This window comes from Lynx rufus, unplaced genomic scaffold (genome assembly GCF_022079265.1).
Source record: "Lynx rufus isolate CCGP_SWC_20201006 ecotype Redwood Valley unplaced genomic scaffold, mLynRuf1.p SCAF_6, whole genome shotgun sequence".
In the NCBI taxonomy this organism is placed as follows: Eukaryota; Metazoa; Chordata; class Mammalia; order Carnivora; family Felidae; genus Lynx; species Lynx rufus.
Genome location: NW_025814878.1, coordinates 38,614,271 through 38,635,758, shown reverse-complemented (window position 1 = coordinate 38,635,758; position 21,488 = coordinate 38,614,271). Strand labels below are relative to the sequence as shown.

Sequence of the window (21,488 nt, the reverse complement as noted above, 5' to 3'; positions counted from 1 at the left end):
GATCTCGCGCTCCGTGAGTTCGAGCCCCGCTTCAGGCTCTGGGCTGATGGCTCGGAGCCTGGAGCCTGCTTCCGATTCTGTGTCTCCCTCTCTCTCTGCCCCTCCCCCATTCATGCTCTGTCTCTCTCTGTCCCAAAAATAAATAAACGTTGAAAAAAAAATTTAAAAAAAAAAAAAAAAAAAAAAAAAACCCATAACCATTAGTTATTCCCACTCCCCACTGGCCCCTGTCAACAACCAATTTACTTTATGTCTCTATGGATTTGCCCATTCTGAATACTTCAGAGAAATGAAATTATACAATATGCGTCCTTTTGTGTTGGGCTTATTTCCCTTAAATGTTTTCAAGTTCCATCTGTGTTTTAGCATGTATCAGTACTTCCCATCTTTTTATGGCCAAGCCACATTTTGTTCCCCCGTATCAGTTGATGGACATTTGGGTTGTTTCTACTTTTTAGTGAAAATAAGTAATGTTGCTATGAACATCCATGTACAAGTTTCTGTGTGGACATATTTTCAATTTTCTTGGGTATATACCTAAGAATAGAATCGATGGATCATATGGTAACTCTACATTAGCCTACTGAGAAACTGAAAAACTATTTTCCAAAGTGGTTGCATCATTTTATAATCCCATAAGTAATATATAGGGCTCTGATTTCTCCACATCTTTGCCAACACTTTCCTATTTTTGTAAATTATTATACCTGTCTTAGTGTGTGATCTCATTATAGTTTTGATTTGCATTTCCCTAATGACTAGTGATGGCAACTAATTCTTTGTTAAATATGCATGGTACAGATAACGTATCTCTAGTGTCAAATCACATACTACATTTCTTTGGGCATTATGACATGATTTTTTTTTTAAATTTCTTAAATGTTTGTTTATTTTTTGAGAGAGAGTGAGAGACAGAGCATGAATGGGGGGGGGGGGGGCTGGAGAGAGAGAAGGAAACACAGAATCTGAAGCAGGCTCCAGGCTCTGAGCTGTCAGCACAGAGCCCGATGTGGGGTTCAAACTCACAAACCGTGAGATCATGACCTGAGCTGAAGTCGGATGCTTAATCCACTGAGCCACCCAAGCACGCCTATGACATGCTTTTTTATCCTCTGCTACTGTCTGGAGTGGGTGTGGTTATTATGAGTTCCTCCCTCCCTTTCAGCTCCTGTCTTGGTAACCTCCCCAAAAGCCATGCTCTTTGTCTATTAGCCTGTTCTCTTCTTTCTCCTACAAAGCCTAGAGTCTCCACAAAGCCTGGTCCTCATCAGGTTCCTGCTCCTCATCCGGTTCCTGCTCCCACCTGGACAACACATACTTAGCTTTCCTTCACACAGCCTTGCCCTCATCACAGCAGCCTCTGCCAGCCCTACCTCTGTAAACTTCAGCTTTTCCCTCTCTCTCAATTCCCTCTTCTGTCTCCCACTCTCACATTCCACACTTCCAAAGTCCTTCCTAATTTTTCATTCTAAACCACCTCTCCCTTTGACTCCAGCCTCCTCTCTGCCCCTCCAATCCTCTCCATGCTCCTCCTTCCTAATATGCCTAGGCTACAAGCCCTCCAGACCTACTCCTTCACCTATGGTTTGTCCTAGCACTATTAAATGTTGTCCCATTCTCTTTCTCTATTCCTCAGTTTGTCACTGTAGTCTGCAGTCTGTCTGCCATTTGATTTGTGAGTAAAAGCAATGACAGAAGAAAACCTTTCCAAATGAAGAGCTGTGATTGGGAATTTTATGTGTCAGCTTGACTGGAACGTGGGGTTTCCCAGGTGTATGGTCAGACATTATTCTGGGTGTCTGTGAGGGGGTTTCACCATGACTTTAACATTTGAATCTGTGGGCTGAGTAAAGTGAAGATCCAAATAGAACAAAAAAGGCTGAGTAAAAGGGAACTGCTTTGTCCATTTCAACTGGAACATTGGTCTTTCCTGCCATGGGGCTGGAACTACATCATCAATTCTCCTGGGTCTCCCACTAGCCGACAAAAGATATTGGGTCTTCCCAGCCTCCATAACCACATGAGCCAAAGCGTCCTAACAAATACTTATGCTTCCTAACACACATCGCTACGGCATATTTAAAATTTTAAGAGTTTATTTGAGCAAAACCTAATTCAAATTGGGCAGTGCCAAACCAAATGTGGTTAACAGAGCATTCCACTGACAGAAGCTAGTGATGACTTTGATAGAGAAGAGGTGGAAGCAAAGTAAGGACATTATCCGATTGGCTACAGCTTAAACTCTAGCTGTGATTGGTTTTCTGTGTGTTTAGATTTCATAACCTTGACATTTACAGGCTTAGATTTTGGTTTGCTTACATAGAGTGTATACATATATGAAGACTCACACGCACACATACACTCTATGGGCTCTGTTTCTCTGGAGAACCTGACTAATACAGATGTTTAAGCCATAGAACCCCTTAACTCACAAATAGGAAGATAAGCAAAAGTCATGGAGAGGAATTTAGATTTGGTCCAGTGAACAAAAAAGAGAAAATGACTATTTGTGCGGGGGTTACGTTTATTAATAGTACAATAGGCTAAACAAGACAAATTGAAATAGGGACAAAAGTCAAGAGACTACAAAAATAAGGTCTACATGGATTCCTGCCTGGGGAAATGCAAATGAAATGAAATACCAAAGAAACAAAAATGCAAGAAAAAAGAAATAGAAAATTTAATTCCAAAGTTCCACTCTAAAAGGAGAGTAGGGTCAGACAGAAATGCTATAGTTAAGAAAGGAAACTAGGTTTTTGGTTTATTTCTTTATTCTTTGGCATGTGGGAGAGGTCTGATGGAGAAGATGATTAATTCAATTTTGGACATGTGGCATTTGAGGTGATGGCAGACATCCAGGTACAGATGACAATCTTAAAAGATGAAATGGACAGAAGCTTCCTAAAATTAATTTAGGCTTCTACCATCCCACAGCAACATTTTACACTCACCAGAATATATCCCTTGTCTTATTCAAGGGCATCACTTGGCATTGGACACCAAAGTAACTGGTTAATGAACCTTAGTTCTATGATGCAGTTAGTTTCAGTTCTATCACTAAAATCTTCAAATATCTCCCAAACTAATGTTATTCATATGATCTACTAAGAACTTCCCTCCTCTCCAAAGTGATGTAAATTTGAGCACTCACACATGCTGGTACATTTACATTGTGATAAAAGGAAGCCAAGAGACAAAAACTATCATAAATACTCAGGATTCAAACCACAAGATCACTAAAATCCCCTTAAATCCTCCTAGAAATAGGACTACGTCCTATGTAGGTCTGGTCTGAAGGGCACTCACCAGTGTGCTAAAGATTTTGATTTCTTTCTTCCTGACACAGCCACTACATCTGTCACCATATGCCCCTCTCTTAAAGGGGCTAAGAGGATAGAAACAAGAGCTTAGTCAGAGGGAGAACTTCTTTCCACAATATGGTTAAAAATTAATGTAGCATAACTTGAAACCAGTGAACGCTGTTGCCCCAATATACACATACACTATTATCGCTGAAGCAAAGATCCAAAATCTCTAAGATCTCAAATCCAACATCTCAAAAAGTCTTAAAATTATGGTCCTCTTGCTTACTGTCCCAAGAGGCAGAAGATGACAAGTGGTTAAGCAGTGACAATATTCAAAGTACACACCATTACATAGTGTAAGCTCTAACTTTCTGCTATGCTTATAATAAAAAAGCTTTTCTTATTACCATATATTACCATAAACCTAATAATGCCTTTTTAAAATGCTGTGGGAAAGTGTCTCTGCTAATCTGAGGATTCTCGATTTGTGTTCAAATGGCAGGAAGAGCTCTTTCCTAATAATTTATATTAGGTAACCATCTCTCTTATTTTTTACACCCTTAAAAGTCTGTGGCTAATTACTGAAAAAGCTATAAACGTGGATTACTTTTCTCCCCTATTCCCAGAAAGTATACATTTTAGCAGTCTGTGTTTTCCCAAAGTGGTCACAATATTTCCCATCCCACATGCTCTTCTGCAATATGACCTTGCCACTCCCCAACCAAGGAGTCCAATTCTCTCAAATCTAGGCTGGCTTTAATGATTCACTTGTAACCAACAGATGTGGCAACAGTGATAATGAATGACTTCTGAACCTAGATCTGTAGAAGCCTTGCAGCTTCTTCCTCAGTCTCTGGAAGACCCAGGCTGTCATGCTGTGAAAAGCTAACACCACATGGAGAGGGCATATAGGTCCTCTAGTTAGATTCCCCAGATGAGCCCAGCCTTCAAGTCACCCCAGTCCAGGCACAAGGTGAAAAAAGAAGTCATCTTGCAAGTAGATTCTCCAAAGCCAGCTGTTTCAACTCCCAGCTGAGCAAATCACACTCATCCATTCTAGTCTTCCCATCTGAAAACCCAGACATCATAGAACAGAAAAACCAACCCTTCCATCTCTTCTCTGAATTCTTATCCCAAGAATTTGAGAATAAAATGGCTGCTGTTTTATGCAAAATTTTTGAGTGGTGTGAAAGGCAGATGGATAACCAGAGCAGCAACAAGTAACTGGAATGTATATGCTGAGCAACGTGGCCATCCCCTCACTTTAGTGACCATATTCCATGTTTTTCTTCCTTCGTGTTACTGAAACTTCCATTCTTAAAGAAATTTTTTTTTTGCCAATTTTGTTAATTTCCCCATTTGTTTTGACAGTTCAACTTTAAAAACCATCATATCCAATAAAATAATTTCCTAGTGTTTGATTTCCAGCTTATTGGTTTTAAAATCTTATTTCTAACATTCTCTCCAGTTACTAGACGGTCTTTTTCACCCTTTTATTACAATTTATGTTTGAATTAGGTCATGTCTAAAGACATAATTAGTTGAAGATGCTGTGCACCCAACTATAACCATGATAAGTAAACATTCTGTTAAGCACAAGAATTATTCGGCACTTATCATAAACAAAGAACTATACCAGTACTTCAGGTTTTACCATTATAAATGCTTTATTAATGAGTTAGCTATTTTGAATTCTATATATCTACTCTCATCCGAAAGTCTTATTTTGCCAGAAAAAGCTCATTTTACTGTTTAACAAAGAGTATCCTTAATATATAATATTAATATGAAATCTTCAAACCACTGAATTTTCATAAATATAGTCTATTTTATAACTTGCTTTTATATTTAATAAGTACAAACTGGTCACTCACAAACCATAGCATAAAAAAATCAAGCTCTTCATTTTCCCAACAGAACACCTTTTTTCTTTTAAAACTTTTTTTCTTTGTTCTTTTTTCCCTTTTTAAATCTAAATTTTAGTTAACACACAGTGCAATATTGGTTTCAGGAGAATTCAGTGATTTGTCACTTACATACAACACCCAGTGCTCGTCACAAGCGACCTTCTTAGTACCCATCACCCACCCACCGACCTCTATATGCTCCCTACAAGAGAGTCATTTCAGACCGAGAGACACATGCAGATTGAAAGTGAGGGGATGGAGAGCCATGTATCATGCTAGTAGACGTCAAAAGAAAGCCAGGATAGCCATACCTATATCAAAACAAACTAGATTTTACAACAAAGACTTTAACAAGAAATGAAGAAGGGCATTATATCATAATTAAGGGATCTATCCACCAAGATCTAACAATTATAAATATTTGTGACCCCAATGTGAAAGCATCCAAATACATAAATCAATTAACCACAAACAAAAAGAAACTCATTGATAATAATACAATAACAGTAGGGGACCTTAACACCCCACTTACAACAATGGACAAATCACCTAAGCAGAAAATGAACAAGGATACAATAGCTTTTTTTTTTAATGTTTTTATTAATTTTTGAGAGAGAGAGAGAGAGAGAGAGAGAGAGAGAGAGAGAGATGGGGAGGGGCAGAGAGAGAGGGAGACACAGAATCTGAAGCAGGCTCCAGGCTCCAAGCTGTCAGCCCAGAGCCCGATGCAGGGCTCAAACCCACCAACCATGAGATCACGACTTGAAGTGGAACACTCAACCAACTGAGCCACCCAGGCGCCCCCCCTTTTTAATTTTTTTTAATGTTTTTATTAATTTTTGAGGGGGGAGGGGAGAGGAGGAGGAGGAGGAGGAGGAGGAGGGGGATGAAATAGCTTTGAATGACACAGTGGACCAGATGGACTTAACATATACATTCAGAATTTCATCCTAAAGCAGAATACACATTCTTTTCTAGTGCACATGGAACATTCTCCAGAATAGGTCATATGCTGGGTCACAAATCAACCCTCAATAAGTACAAAAAGATCAAGATCATACCATGCATAGTTTCACATCACAATGCTATGAAACTTGATGTCAACCACAGGAAAAAATTTGGAAAGCCCTCAAATACATGAAGGTTAAAGAACATCCTACTAAAGAATGAATGGGTTAACCAGGAAATTAAAGAAGAAATTTTTTTAAAAATACATGGAAGCAAATGAAAATGAACATACAGCAGCCCATAACATTTGGGATGCAGCAAAGGTAGTCCTAAGAGGTAAGTATATTCCAATTCAGGCCTTTCTCAAGAAGCAAGAAAGGTCCCAAATACAGAACTTCATTTTCTTTATGAATTTGCAACTACTTGGTAGAGAAAAACTTAGTCCTGTTGTTTCTAAGTATTTAGTCATTTCTAATTAAAGTTTTTTCTTTGCAGAAGATACTCAGTTAAAATCAGATATTATCATTCCAGTTACAATTGGAAACTCCATCCCCTGGACCTCACTTGCGTCATCCAAGCATTCCCACCTAGTGTTTCTTCTGTTTTCACCCCACTCAGCTGGGCCCTTCTAGGGGCGCTTACATGGACATTCTGCTTTCTTATTGACATATGCTAGGTTGAACAAGCTGCACATCTGGCCAATATTATCCTCTTGCTGGTCTGGAAAGTGTAGTGGAAAAACACTGGGCAAGATAGTGGCAGCAGTAACAATGCAAGCAGTCTATGACAGATAAAGAACAAAGTGAAGCAAGGAAGGGCTGATGAATAGAAAGAAAATGAAGACACAAAAGAACCACAGGGTCTGGAGAATGGGTAAAATGTGAAAAAGGAAGGAGAAATGAAAAGTTAAGAAGTCCATCGATTTAATCAACAAATTTTTACAGTGCCATCCATTTGGTTATTCTGGACTTTAAAACTGAGAGGAAAATCTATCAAGTAGCTTGAGTAAAGTTAAAGACCACAGAATCTGCAAAGGTCAAGAATGTGAGACTAGGATGTTAGATGGGTCACCCATGGACAGCAACTCTCTGCTAGCATGGGAAGCAACAAAGAGAGAGGTGCAGGAGGAAGAGACAGCTGTCCTACACCTCACGAACTATATTTACAGAAGAGTCTAGGAGTAATGGTTTACAGGCTGCAATGAGAGCTAGAAGAAAGATGTTGTCTCCAGGACCTTCGGTTGATGAGGTATGTGAAAATGAGTAGTGGTCACCTACAAAGGCAGTGGGAAAAGCAGTATCCTAGGGAGAGAGGTTTTCAAATAAAGCAAGCAGATAGAGTATTTGATGACAAGATATGGCTGTAGAGACGTTCGTTCAGTAGGGAGCAAGAGTTCTAGACAGCAAGTATAAAAACCCAACAAGCATCCAGGAAAAGGAAGCACACAATTGCCTGAGGATAAGCTAGGTGACCCCGGGACCTGCATTTGGAGCTAGGGCCCAGGGACAGAGATATGAGGTAAGATAGAATGAGCTGGCTTGAAGCTTCTATATGTGCTCTGTTCTTATCATTCTGAATCCACAGGATTTCCAGTATGTCAGAGACCGGTAACCAGGGTTAGCCTTACTTACAACTAACTTTGAGAAAGTTACCTTAAATATCTCTAAGCCTTAGGTTTCTTTCCTGTAAAGTGAAGAGAATAATATCCAGTTGATGAAGTTAAAATGATGAAACAGAATAGTGTATCTAAAATGCTTAACACAGTGCATGACACACAGTATTGCACATTTTTCAGTTTAATTGTTTTGCTTATTGATATGTCCTTCCAAGAACCAGTAACCCGTATGCACGGGACAAGCCGGCTTAGGTCCACCATCTCCCATCTTGTAAAAACAGTTGTGCTCAGTAGAGGAAATGAAAGGATCAGAAGGCTCTTCTTACTGATCTGGCCAGTTTTGCTCAGGTGACATGAAACATGAAGAGGGTTGCCAAACACTGCTTTGTCTCAGGTACGTTCTGTCTCAGGTATGTTCTTGTACATCAGTTAGCTTATAAGCTCCTGAAGGATGAGCTCCTTGACCTATGTGTGTCCTCCACAGTGTCCGGCACTTATTAGACCCTCAAAATGGCTACTGCATGACTACCCATATAGGAATAAAGTAAAACAGGCAAAGTTCCATACCTCAGACATGGAATTCCAGAGGTTATATTTGGCACGATTCTCTTCTTTTATTTAATAACTTCTAGTTTTCTAAAAGATGTTTAGATTTTGTAAAATGTGATTTTCAAGTCTAACCTTTAAAACTTTTTTTTCAACAAAAAGGCAAAAACCTGAAAAAATACCCATATTTGTTTTAGTAATAAAATATTGGTATTTTTATTCATTCCTTAATTAAAAAAAGGATGACAAACTATGCAGGAATTTTATATAAATTAATAATCAAGTTAGAAAAGACAGTTTGGTCAAATAATTCACAAATATATCACTTTTTTCTTAAAAATTCTAGTGTCTTGTTTAATATTTATTGAAGACCTATAGTGTTCTAGTTGCTAATAAAAAAAGAACAAGCAAAATAAGATTCTGCATTCTAAGACAACATATTCCACCTTATTTAGCCATATGACTACAGAATAGCTGCAAAAGCTAAATTCCAGTATCCATCTTCACCCCCTGGTTCCTCCACCACTGCCCATATTATTATACTCTTTGCAATCCCTGAGCCGATAATTAAATATCAGATCAAACACCTACCACCCACCCACACAAATAAAACTAATTCTTAACATCCTCAGAACCCCTTTCTGCCCCTCTCAGCCAAAGACATAGATTCTCTTCCAACAGAAGCCATATCCTATGCTGCACCCAACTCATCATGGGATGTGGAAGTGATCTGGGCATTCACCTAGCTACTCAATGCTGCCTTCTAAAAAGGGCAACATGCCACAGTCAGACAAATTGTTCTATTAGTTAGCTTCATCACTGCACCTGCCTCATGATAGTAATAAACCAGCCTCCAAGTCACTGCCCACATTTAGTATATATTTAGGCATGGGACTCATAAATTTCCCTCCTATCCCAAATGTCATTACATTTGGAGATTTCAAAAATTATCTAGAATTGGGATGCCTGGGGAGCTCAGTCAGTTAAGCATCTGACTTCAACTCAGGTCATGATCTCACAGTTCGTGGGTTCAAGCCCCACATCAGGCTCTGGGCTGACAGCCCAGAGCCCTCAGCCCAGAGCCTGGAGCCTGCTTCAGATTCTCTATCTCCCTCTCTCTCTGCCCCTCCCTCCCTCCCTCTCTATCCCTCTTTCAAAAATAAACAAACATTTTTAAAAAATTTTAAAAATTCATGTAGAATCTGAAAGACCAACTCTAACAACTGTCACTCCGCTATAAACATTCTCAAGACTGTACTCTGCATCTCATTTTAACTTGTTCCACCTCAGAAATAGCCCCCCTCCCATGTTATAACTCCTTGCTGTAAACCTTCAACTTCTGGGAATTAACTACATTCACACCAAGGGTCCTCTCAATTCCTAAATTTTCCTTAATCTATCAGCTCCGTCCTAACCCCACTTCCTTCTCCGTGCAGCATGCAGCCCAAGGGTAGATTAACTGAACTACTATCTATCGAAGCTCTTTTTTAATTAAAAAATTGTTTTTAATGTCTTTATTTTTTAGAGAGAGAGAGACACAGAGCATGAGTGGAGGAGGGGCAGAGAGAGAGGAAGACACAGAATCTGAAGCAGGCTCCAGGCTCCAAGCTGTCAGCACAGAGCCTGATGCGGGGCTCGAACTCACGAACCGTGAGATCATGACCTGAGCCAAAGTGGGACACTTAAGTGACTGAGCCACCCAGGTGCCCCATGAAGTTAACTCTTTTAACCTCAGTCCTTCCGTTACACCCATCAGTCAAAACAAAGACTCTGGATTAATCATTTAAGAACTGCCTTCTTCTCTTCTACATTTGGTGAACAATGGTCCTCTCCACAGGACCGCATAGGACTTTACAGAAAACTGTGATGCATTTAAACTGAGACCAAATACCACATCTAATTTCCTCTTGGGACAACAACACATCTCACTGGATCCTTTCACTTGTGTCTGGTCAGTGATTTTCTTTCTTCCCCCAGCAACTATACTAAATATTTTCTATTCTGCTTAAGGCCCCAATCACTAATGATTTTAACTACCACCTATATGCTAATGACTTGTAAATGTTATTTCTAGTATTGATCTCTCCTTTTGGCTTAAAATGAATATCCAAATGTTTGCTCTTTCTATCTGGATATACATGGCCATCTCAAACTGTGAACTCATTATCTCTCTCCCATCAATTCTGCTTCTCTGTTGGGGTAACCAGCCGCTAAAATGGCCCCCACTGATCTTTGTCTCCCAATATTCAAATCTTTGTGTGGTTACCACCTCTAGTATACCATGGTTGGTGTAATCAAATAATATATGGCAAAGGTGGTGATATATCACTCTATGATTATGTTACGCAGACTATAGCTTCCACCTTGGTCTCTTTCTCCAATCCCCGTGGGTCACTTGCTGTGGAGAGGCCCACGTAGTGAAGGACTAAAGTCTCCTGCTAACAGCCATAGGAGTGAACTAAAATATGAAGCCTCCAGCCTCAGTCAACTCTTCAGCTTGACTGTAACCTGAGAACCACCCAGCTAAGTGACCCCTACATTCCTGAACCTCAGAAACCGTGAGATAATAAATGTTTGTTGTTTTAACCTGCTAAATTTGAGGGTAACTTGTTACACATAAATAGATGTCCTTCCCATATTCCTATCTCAGTTGACGTTAATATCTATCTAGTCACTCAATCATTAACATTCATTCACGAGTACCTACCATGTGATGAGAGACCTATTATTCTTAATCCTCCACCACAACAGATTGTCACAAAGTCCCGACAAGTTTGCTTCCTGTTTCTTTAATCTGCCCCTGAACATTTTCCAAATCTCTCTGCTCTCTCTACTACCACAGTCCCAATCCAGGTCCTCATAATCTCTCATCAATACTATATTCCAATACCCTCCCAATTAGTTTCCTTGATTCCCATCTGTCCCTGTCAAGAGTGAGCTACTTAACACACAGAAAAACAGCATATACATGACAGTTAAAGTGGCAGGACCAGGAGAAAGTTCTCTCAAGGAATGAATGACCCCAGTATCCTTATAGACAAGTAACTGAAGTTTGGTAGTCTTGACCGTTTTAGTAAAATAGAAAGCAGCTTATCTACATGATGTGTATACATTAAGAGGAGAAGAAGCAACGGTGGGCAATTCAGAGAGACAGCAACATAATATAAGTCAGCAACACGGTGTGATCAAGTAAAATTGGATCATATGATGTTGCACAGAGCTATCAATGTCCAAGCCTTAGTTTCCTCTAGCTGCTATAACAATTTGTCACAAAACTAGGGGCATAAAGCAACATACATTTATTAATCTTACAATTCTGGAGGTCTCAAAAGAGTTTCACTGGGCTAAAATCTGGAGGCTCTTGGGGATAATTTGTTTTCTTGCCTTTTCCAGCTCCTAGAGGCCACCTGTATTCTTTGGCTCATGGCCACCTTCCATCTTCAAAGTCAGCAATGGCTGGCCAAGTCTTTCTCATGTCCCATCAGTCTGGCACTAATTCACCTACATCCCTCTTTCATTCAGAAGGATTCTTATGACTATACTGGCCCGATCCAAATAATCAAGGATAATCTCTCCATCTCAAGATCCCTCACTTAGTCACATCTGCAAATATAAAGTAACATATTCAAAGATACCAGAGATTGGGCTGTAGACATCTCTGGGGTAAGGAAGTGAAGGGCAGCATTATTCTGCCACAGTCCAGTTCCAAAATTTCTCTGGCAATGCTCCACAATCCAGAAACAGAGAAAACAAAGAGGAAAGGTGACTCAGGATTGAAATTAAAGATATGCAGGGTCAAGAGAACAATATCAAAATGGCAGGCATGGCTTGAATTCAAAGTCTTACTTTTTCTAGGCCAGTTAACTTTGCTAACTCCTTCAAAACCACAGAGTGTTCTTATCTGGGCTCCTTTCTCACCAGTATTTTCTGACAATCACCAGGGGATTGGGACAAGAAGGTATGGATAAATATGAACATACGCTACTATTAACAACATTGAAAATACACATATTCTAGGTCATTCAAGAAAGATACACGTCAAGATAAAAAAAAACAGTAAGTCTAATTATATGCCAAAATATTCTATATTTGGATAGTTAAATTTTCTGCACATTGTATAGTTAATTCAGAAACTTCCAACCAAATGTGCTGAATCCCAGAGAATATAAATTTTGTAGTTATCTTTAGATACCTATACAAAGGCTTTTAACAAAAACAACTCCCACACTGACAGTTTATGCTGAGAAGGAAGTAACTGCAAACATATTTTAAACAATGAATATAAAAAAAATAAGACTTTATTTTAATTAAGTCAACATTATATTTTCAAAGGTTTCACTCCATGCCATAGAATATTTTTTATATTTGATTCCTTTTTCTGACCTAGAGCAATGTGGTAGATTCAAGTTCAGATTGTGAAGATCACAGTTTATATACAAGGAGAATCTCTAGGTGCAATTTTGTCCCATGTTTATGATTATAGGCTGGCTACTAGGTGACTGGCAACTCACACAAAAGATGAGTATTCCTGCCCCCACTATCCTTTCTACCCCTTTCATCTGTGGGTGCTTAGAGGGATAATAAAAGTCAAAGTCATACTCATGTGAGGGTGTTCAGGGTGTTAATAAGAGTCATAGTCACACAAGCCCAAAACAACAGCTGATGCAGGGGCTAAGTAAACAGCAGATGCAGTTCTGTATCCATTCTTAGATACAGTAGATGCTCATCATTCATGGATTCCATATTTCCAAGTTTGTCGACTTGCTAAAATTTGTATGTAACCTTACAATTTAACACTCACAGTTTGTTAGATAATCTTCATTCACACGTGAGTTATACACTGTTGCCTATGAGTTCACTGTTAATGAATCAATTAGGTGTATTTGAAAAATTGTTTTTAATGTTTATTTATTTTTGAGAGAAAGAGAGCCAGACAGACAGAGTGTGAGCGGGGGAGGGTCAGAGAGACAGGGACACACAGAACTCAAAGCAGGCTCCAGGCTCTGACCTGTCAGCACAGAGCCCAACGTGGGGCTCAAACCCATGAACCACAAGATCATGACCTGAGCTGAAGTTGGGTACTTAACCAACTGAGCCACCCAGGCGCCCCAATAAGATATATTAAATAAGGTGCCATTAAACAGAAACACACATAAAACAAGGCTATGTGTTGACTGGTTGATGAAAATGTGACCAGAGGGTGTCAGGAACATAACCCTATATTTCCCCTCGAATATAACTTCATAGAATACAACCATCTCAAATAATAAGAACCAACTGTATTTTATTTGCTGTTAAACCTTTACTTTTGATAGCTGTGGTCTCTAATAATGTAGAATGTATCTCCATCAAAAGAGAAAATATATACAAAAACATACTCGTTAAAACTGTATCAGCAAATGCTAAGCCAAGGGGTAGGGGTGTGCAAAATGGGTAGAAATTGGCATTTACTGACCTCCTCTCCTACACAAATTATTTCATTTAATCTCTACAATAATTCTATGAGATAGGTTTTGTTATTCTTATTTTACAGATGAGGAGACTGAGGCTCTAACAGGTTAAAACTTATTAAAAGTAAAACACTAATACATAGTGAACCTGAAATTCAAACTGGGGTCTGTCAAACCCACTGAACCACACCTCTGACCTATAATGATGGGCACCGCTGCTTCACTGGGTCATATGGCTATGGGACTGTGGCTCTCTGGCCTGCCCATGAGAGACCTAAACCTAATACAGTCCCATTAACTCCTGGGTTTCAGAAAACTGAAATTTCCCTTGCAAGTTCTCTACCACCTGGACAAATATGTTATAAATCTGTAACCAGAGAATGTGTTGATGTTACTCTTTAAATTATTATTAAAAACCTTATTAAAGAGGACACTGGAAGGGACTAGCTTAGTTTATCTAAGAAAATGAGATCTATAAATTCTACCCAAAACAAACCAAAAAGCTGCCCATAATTAAGCATTTAAAATTATCAGATTAATCAGTTGATTAAAATGTTCACCTACTTCATTCTGGTCATATTTTCTCACAGATCTATTGGAACAAAATTAAAAATATATATAGTCCAAAAGTGGAATGATAAATGAATAGTATCAAATAATCAATAGTACCTAGCACAGCATCTTTCATGGACGAAACATTCAACAAAAGTTTACCAACCATATGGATCTATATGCTCTATTTTAGTCGTATTTAAGTAGATCTTCAGGGGCACCTGGATGGCTCAGTCAGTTAAGTATCCGACTCGATTTCAGCTCAGGTCATGATCTCACGGTTTGTGAGTTTCAGCCCCATGTCAGCCTGCATGGGATTCTCACTCTCCCTCTCTCTCTTAAGATGAATAAATAAACTTAAAAAAAAAATTTAAGTAGATCTTCTTTTGTTATTGTGGGTAGACCATTATATCAAACATACGTACATACATACACAATTTCCCCTCAAAATTACATACACTTTGTTTTTAAAGTGTTTCACTAGGCAAAACATCTAAGAATAAGATTGAGATGGTATTTAGTGTTTCAGTTATGAAATGTTTTCTGAAAGACATGACATTCTGTTACCACCGTGCTTAAGAAAAAACAGGATGAAAAATGCAAATACCTGTGAGCACACAGACGCACATTCAGCAGAATAAACAACATCTTCCCAACCAGAAAGTCAATGTCTAGAATTTGTGCACAAACTTTGCACTTTGTTTTATGAGGAAAACAGGGTAAATAAAACAAGAAGTAACAGAATTTATTCAGAAATAAAATTTCAGGGGCACCTGGGTGGCTCAATCGGTTAAGCATCCGACTCTTGATTTTGGCTCATGTCATGATGTCACGGTCATGAGGTGGAGCCCCGTGTCAGGTTCCATGCTTAGCACGGAGTCTTCTTAAGATTCTCTCTCTCCCTCTGGCCCTCTCCCCTGTTCTCTCTCAAGAATAAATATTAAAAAAAATAAATAAATAAAATTTCAGTATTTGCCACAGGATTAGTATAGGTTTAGCCTAATCTTCTATGCATATACTGAAATTGTAACACTGATGGAGAGGTAATAAAGGACTCTGTGGAACTTATGAAGGTATGGTTTAAATGTAAATATATTATTTTGGAAGATGGAAAATTATTAATCCCTATGGTAACTTCTAGTTAACTAAAATAACCCCTCCAATAATTTTGAATAGAGGGTTATCTTAATATTTTACTAAAATTGTGAATTTTAGAGATAACTTAAATATTAGCAATGTACTTTGTATACCAAATTTTCATTTTTAAATCTCAAAATAGAAATGGTACATATAAATAAAGAAATATAGATTCATAATTTTTAGAAGTCATTAAAAATACATCTCCTTGGGGCACCTGGGTGGCTCAGTTGGTCAGATGTCTGACTTCGGCTCAGGTCATGATCTCATGGTTCATGAATTTGAGCCCCACATTGGGCTGCTGTCAGTGCAGAGCCCACTTTGGATCCTCTGTCCCTGCCACCTCTCTCTCTGCCTCTCCCCACTTGCACGTTCTCTCTCTCTCAAAAATAAATAAACATTAAAAAAAAATACTATCCTTTGTAATAAATTAGGTGGCATATTAGGACCTGAATCTAAACTGTCCAAATCCCAAATATTCTGGTTGACCACTAAGTCTTTTGTTTTTCCATCTACTATAGGTCCTTTGGTAGTTTCAACCTCCCTTTATATCTCAAAATGAAGGTAAAAGATATAGGACAAAAATTTACATATTCAACTTCACTAATTGTGTACATTCTCATTAAGGTTTAGTGGGAAAGATGTAATCAGTAATGAAATAAGTTTAAGACCTACAAATGACAGTATTCACTGTTGTGGCTTAACTTTAGAAAGCTAAGAATAAAAAGTTTATTTTCTAAAATACTTGCTTTGGTCTCAAATGTTAAGTATACCAAAATACTGACTATAATTGGTAATCCCCAACTTGCAAAGACTGGTGTTTCCAAAATTCACCTTTATATATTAATTGATTGGCGGTCAGAGACTATTTTCAATATTTCAAAGAACTGTTAAGTTCCCAGCTCAATCTAAAAAAGCCTCTGTGGCTCAGATCACGCTTGGGATATAAAATATAACTTTAATAACAATATTTCCCCACATCAAACTACCATTTTTAACATCGCTTTTATTTACCAAAAAAAAAAAAAAAAAAAAAAATCCTGAATTAATTTAGCAATTGTCTCCCACCTTTCCTCAGATGTTTATCTTCAAAATAGACTGAGGGGGATACCAATTCTGACTGGCTTAGTTAATGTCCTTCTCGCTCATAAGTGGTCTACAAAATAGAAACTTACAGTGGTGAAAAAACAAATATGGCATTACAAATTTTCATTATTCACATCAATCCGATCTCATGGCATAATATTCAAGTTTATTTGAATGCTCAAAGATTAGAAACTTTTTCGATCTCCCAAGATAAACTGAAAGGACAGAAAATAAGTTGTTGGTTTTCTTTTTTATTCCTCCATTCCTCCCCTCCCACCCCCCCACGTCCCCCACCCACCAATTACCTCCTATTATCATTCAGAAGCTAAATGGTTTTACAGACCCAACTTACTCTGCATTCTCATCTCAAATTTATGAGGTACAACGTTTTCAGAAATACTAATAATTTTCAAAATTAAAGTATAGGGATTTACTAATTCAATTAAAATGACCAGACTGTTTCACTAACATTTTGCTGAACCTCCTCTTTCATACCATTTTTTAAGAGGTTGGCAATTAAAAGACAGCAAATAATTTTCATAAACAAACAAACAACACAGAGAGAGGGATGAAGGGAGAAAAACTGGTAAACTTCCAACTTCCTGCCTTCAGGAATGAGACCTAAGCAACAATCCAATTAAGAAAGCAAGCAGTGTAAGGAAAAAAATTTAAAATAACCCCCTAGTAGTAACTTTGACACCAAGTATGACAGTCTCCAAATCAAAGTAATTAAAACATTTTTTAAGTCTGGAATGACTAAAGCTGTTAAAGAAAACATAAAAATATTATGACATTTACCTGAGAATACAAAAAATACCTCTGTTACAAATTTGCCAAAGCCACAGTTGCAAACTGTACAACCTGTAAATACGGAGAGACAGCACATCACATGGGTTCACTGTCCCCAGAAATCTGTGATTGAGATGGTAGACAAAACATGGTTCCAACATGACAAAACCACCACCAAAACAACAAGTCTCCAGCTTCTTAGAAAATGAGTGAGTAGTATTAGTTAGAAAGAAGGAAGACATAGGGAAAAGAGACCTGCTAGCACAGCTGCCCTTCTCTCTGGGTTCGTGTTCAGGTTCTGCCAGGGGCAAGCTGTACAATCTTCAAATGACTCCGGCCCTCAACTCCCACACCTATCAAATGAGAGGGTTAGGCTGGTCAGAATCTGTGGTTTCTTCCAGCTCTAAATTTTTTTTAACTCTAAAGGCGTCCCTTTATAAAAGTTTGGACAACTGATAAACAGTATATCAAGTTTTTGTGCCTATTAATAAAATACAAGAAATCAATTTAAACCACTCAAATATGACTAACATTCTTTGTCTGGACAAAGAATGAATGTTCCCCATGGACCAAGGTGGGTCCTATGGGAGACAGAGTAAGCTGGCGTCACCTAGGTGTATCCAAGAGGGTTACCTGAAGCTTGAACAGACCTCAGCAAAATAAACATGAAGACCCTGCAACATCCAAGAGGCTGAGGAAGGAGTAAGCAACCAGCCAGAATACAGATGCATTCTCACTGTCAAGCAATCTGAAGTGAGGAATCCTGAGCCATGGAGGCAGGAGGTAGAAGACACAGGAGGAAAGAATGAGCTTTAAATGTGTGCCAAATCTATTAACAGCACTGAAGCTAGATCACCATGCACCATTCAAGTGAAGTTTGCTACTAGTCTTTCCTCTCTTCCCTTCTTCCTTTTCCAACAGGGATGGGAGGGTAGAGGGGGTGTTAAATCAGGAACAGCAAGACAAAGCAAGAGTAGAAAAGCCCAGGCAGAAGAAAAAAAGTCATGATGCCCCCCTTCCTGATTATTGGCTTCCCGCTCGTAGTGGGCAGAGCTGGGAATGGGCATGGGGGAGAAGCGTTGTCCTTAATTTAGGTTTGGTTTCGGGTCTTTATTTGTTGGCACTGAACATTTTAATAATCAAATTGAGACTTCTGCAATTAGTTACTGAAAGACAACTTGTATTATCTAACAGCCACCAGAAAAGTCAAGTTTATCTACAGGCAGATGAGCCAGCCTCACAAACTGAAAGGGACAATGAGTAACACACAAAAAAAGCTGTTTATAATTACATTACATATATTGCTTTTCACCCTAATACAATAAAGAGGCAACACAGCAGAGAGTAGAGAAGCACACAAATATGATCCTATTAAACATAACTCAACCCACCCAGCTTCTCTGCCTATCCTAAGATGGTTCAGCCACTAACAATCCCAGAAACCTGCCATAACATGACTCAAGAATCTAAAAGTGATTCTTAAAATTTGCTGGAGTGGCCTGAATATAACAGATTCACTTTAAAAGGCAGAGACTGTGTCTTGCTCCGTGCTATATCTCGAACATTTAGGATAGTGCCCCTTATATAAAAGGTGCTTTAAAAACTACTGTTCTTCTTTCTAGGAGATGGCTGCTATGTTAGGTTCTAGGGAAATAGAATCTGAACAAATATGTCTGCAGCTGAGCTGGCTTTTTAGTTAAAAACATATTGAGTCTTACTATGTACAAAATTATAATACAGAGGGGCGCCTGGGTGGCTCAGTCAGTTAGGCGTCCAACTTCAGCTCAGGTCATGAGCTCACGGTTCGTGAGTTCGAGCCCCGCATCATGCTCTGCGCTGACAGCTCAGAGCCTGGAGCCTGCTTCAGATTCTGTGTCTCCTCTCTCTGCCCCTCCCCAACTTGCGCTCTGTCTCTCTATGTCTCTCAAAAAATAAATGTAAAAAAACCTTTTTTTAATTATAATACAGATTACTTTCATCCTTATCCTTTCATAACTAGTCAAGTATTTGAAAAATGCATGTATTTTCAATACTGTTCTACAACAATGCAGAATACATGTGAAAAATTTAAACTCGGCAATTCAAATAGAATTAATGTATATATTTTTTATGAACTTAGCAGAAAACTCTCTAAATAAATACAATATAATAATACTATTAAATGCAAACTAGTTTATTTTAAAAAGAGAGGAAGAGTTTAAAAATATATTATCCACTATTTTATTAATATTCTGTTGGCACAGATTCTCTCTTTTCAGTGACAGCCTGAATTAAGAGCCTACTATCTTAGAGAGTTATAGTATCATCATCCCTCTCTTAAAGATTAGGAAACTGAGGTCCAGAATTTAATGACTTGCCCAAGGTCATATTACTAGTAATCAGTAAGAGCAGGAGTTTTAATTCAAGAAAGTCAGATTCCCAAGCCACGCTAATTATAATGCTGAAGAGCTGAGTACTACTGACTCTCTCCAAAAGATAGAATATCCTATTTTAATGATTATAATGTTTAATTCTGAAATATACGCTAAGCTTCCAACCTACTTCTACTAATGTGAATAAACCCTTCCTAAGTGAAAATTCTATGTAGCAGATACCAGTAAAGTTTCTAACAGTTGATATATTAATCATGATATTGTTCTGATTGTACAGTATTTACAAGAAGTGTTTGTGACTGTAAAATTGGACAGTTTCCAAAATGGTACATAAGGGATGCATGTCTTATTGTAGGTTTCAAGAACTAAAGGATGTTGGCTCCAGTAGAGTCCTATTATCTTATTATTTCATTGTCACATCTTATCTTAGTAATAAATGCAAGAGACAGGGTGGGATAGATATTCCAGTATAAGTCAGTGCTTCTCAACATGAGAGGAGTCCCCCCACCTCCCGGGGACATCTGGCAATGTCTAAAGACATGGTCATTGTCATGATGGTGTGTGCAGGTGGGGAGTGCTACTGGAATCTACTAGGTAACAGGAGGAATGCTGTTAAACATCCTATAATGCACAGGACAGCCCTGCCTGCTCCCAACAAGGAATTAGCCAATCCAAAACGTCAACAATGCCAAGACTGAGAAACTCTAGTGTAAGAGATTAAATGTCCGAGGCACTAGCAGAGAAGGTGGTGTGGGTGTTTAGAGACTGTAACTATAAACACTAAATCAGAGAGTCCAAGTAACAGTAAAGATTAGGAATAGTACTGGAGCCTTGAGGAGCACTGGTATGGGGGCAGCTTCCTGCCTCATTACAGTAAAGGTGAGTAATCAGAGAAGGTGATAGCAGCTTCTATCAATACTCTCAACTTTAACAGTTGTGCTAATATTTTTTTCTGATAAAAGAACAGAAAATCGAAAAAGCATAAGTAGTAAAAATAAAAGTAGTTTACTGGAGAGATGAGAAACTTTTTACTCAACTGCACACAGTTCCACTACCAACTTGTTTCTATTACATACGGCAGGAACCTAGAGGGTTACAATCTCAAATAAGAACAATGGGTGTTGTGGACATACCATAAGAAAAGCCAGAATAAATATATAACCATGTGCTTCATTCTGAACATCAGTATTCTGAAGACCAAACATGATTTCAGGAAACCGGGCTTTGAGCTCCCAAACGTATAAATGCCCTGATGGTATACTATTGTTTCTTCCTGGGCCTTCCTTCCTCTGAATATGGGAATCATCTGTCACAAGATTAGGCAGTAAAAACTGGGCACATAGTAAGCTCTGAGACAGAGTGGACCTAAAGTGAAAACCAAAACACAAAATTTCCCCCAGTGTTGCCCTGCTTTGCGTGGCTGACTTTTACCATCATGTTCTTGCTCCTTTTTCCTTGAATGCTCTTCTGTAGGAGACCTCCTTCTTCAGTCCTATCATGTTAGTTTTCTTTCTACCCTCAATCATATTTCTTCACCAAAATCATTTTACCCTCTTTTCATTCCCATTTCACTCCTGTTTCCTTTCTTCCAGCTTTGTCTTACTCTACCTTCTCAATAGTGCCAACTAGTACTGGAATTATAAAATGAGAATTTTGGAGTTGAAAGAGTCAGACTTACTATCAGTACTTACTATTAGTAAACGCCCATGATGCCCACCTCTCTTCATCATACCCACACTACTAACAAGTGGTTAGCCAACTCAGCTTAAACACATTGAGAT

At 38.5% G+C, this 21,488-nt stretch overlaps 1 protein-coding gene across 5 annotated transcripts in view; it reads right to left on the bottom strand.

Annotated features, from left to right (window-relative positions):
- Positions 1–21,488, bottom strand: part of FAM184A (family with sequence similarity 184 member A) — a 123,114-nt gene that overhangs the window by 100,555 nt on the left and 1,071 nt on the right. The window lies entirely within an intron of this gene.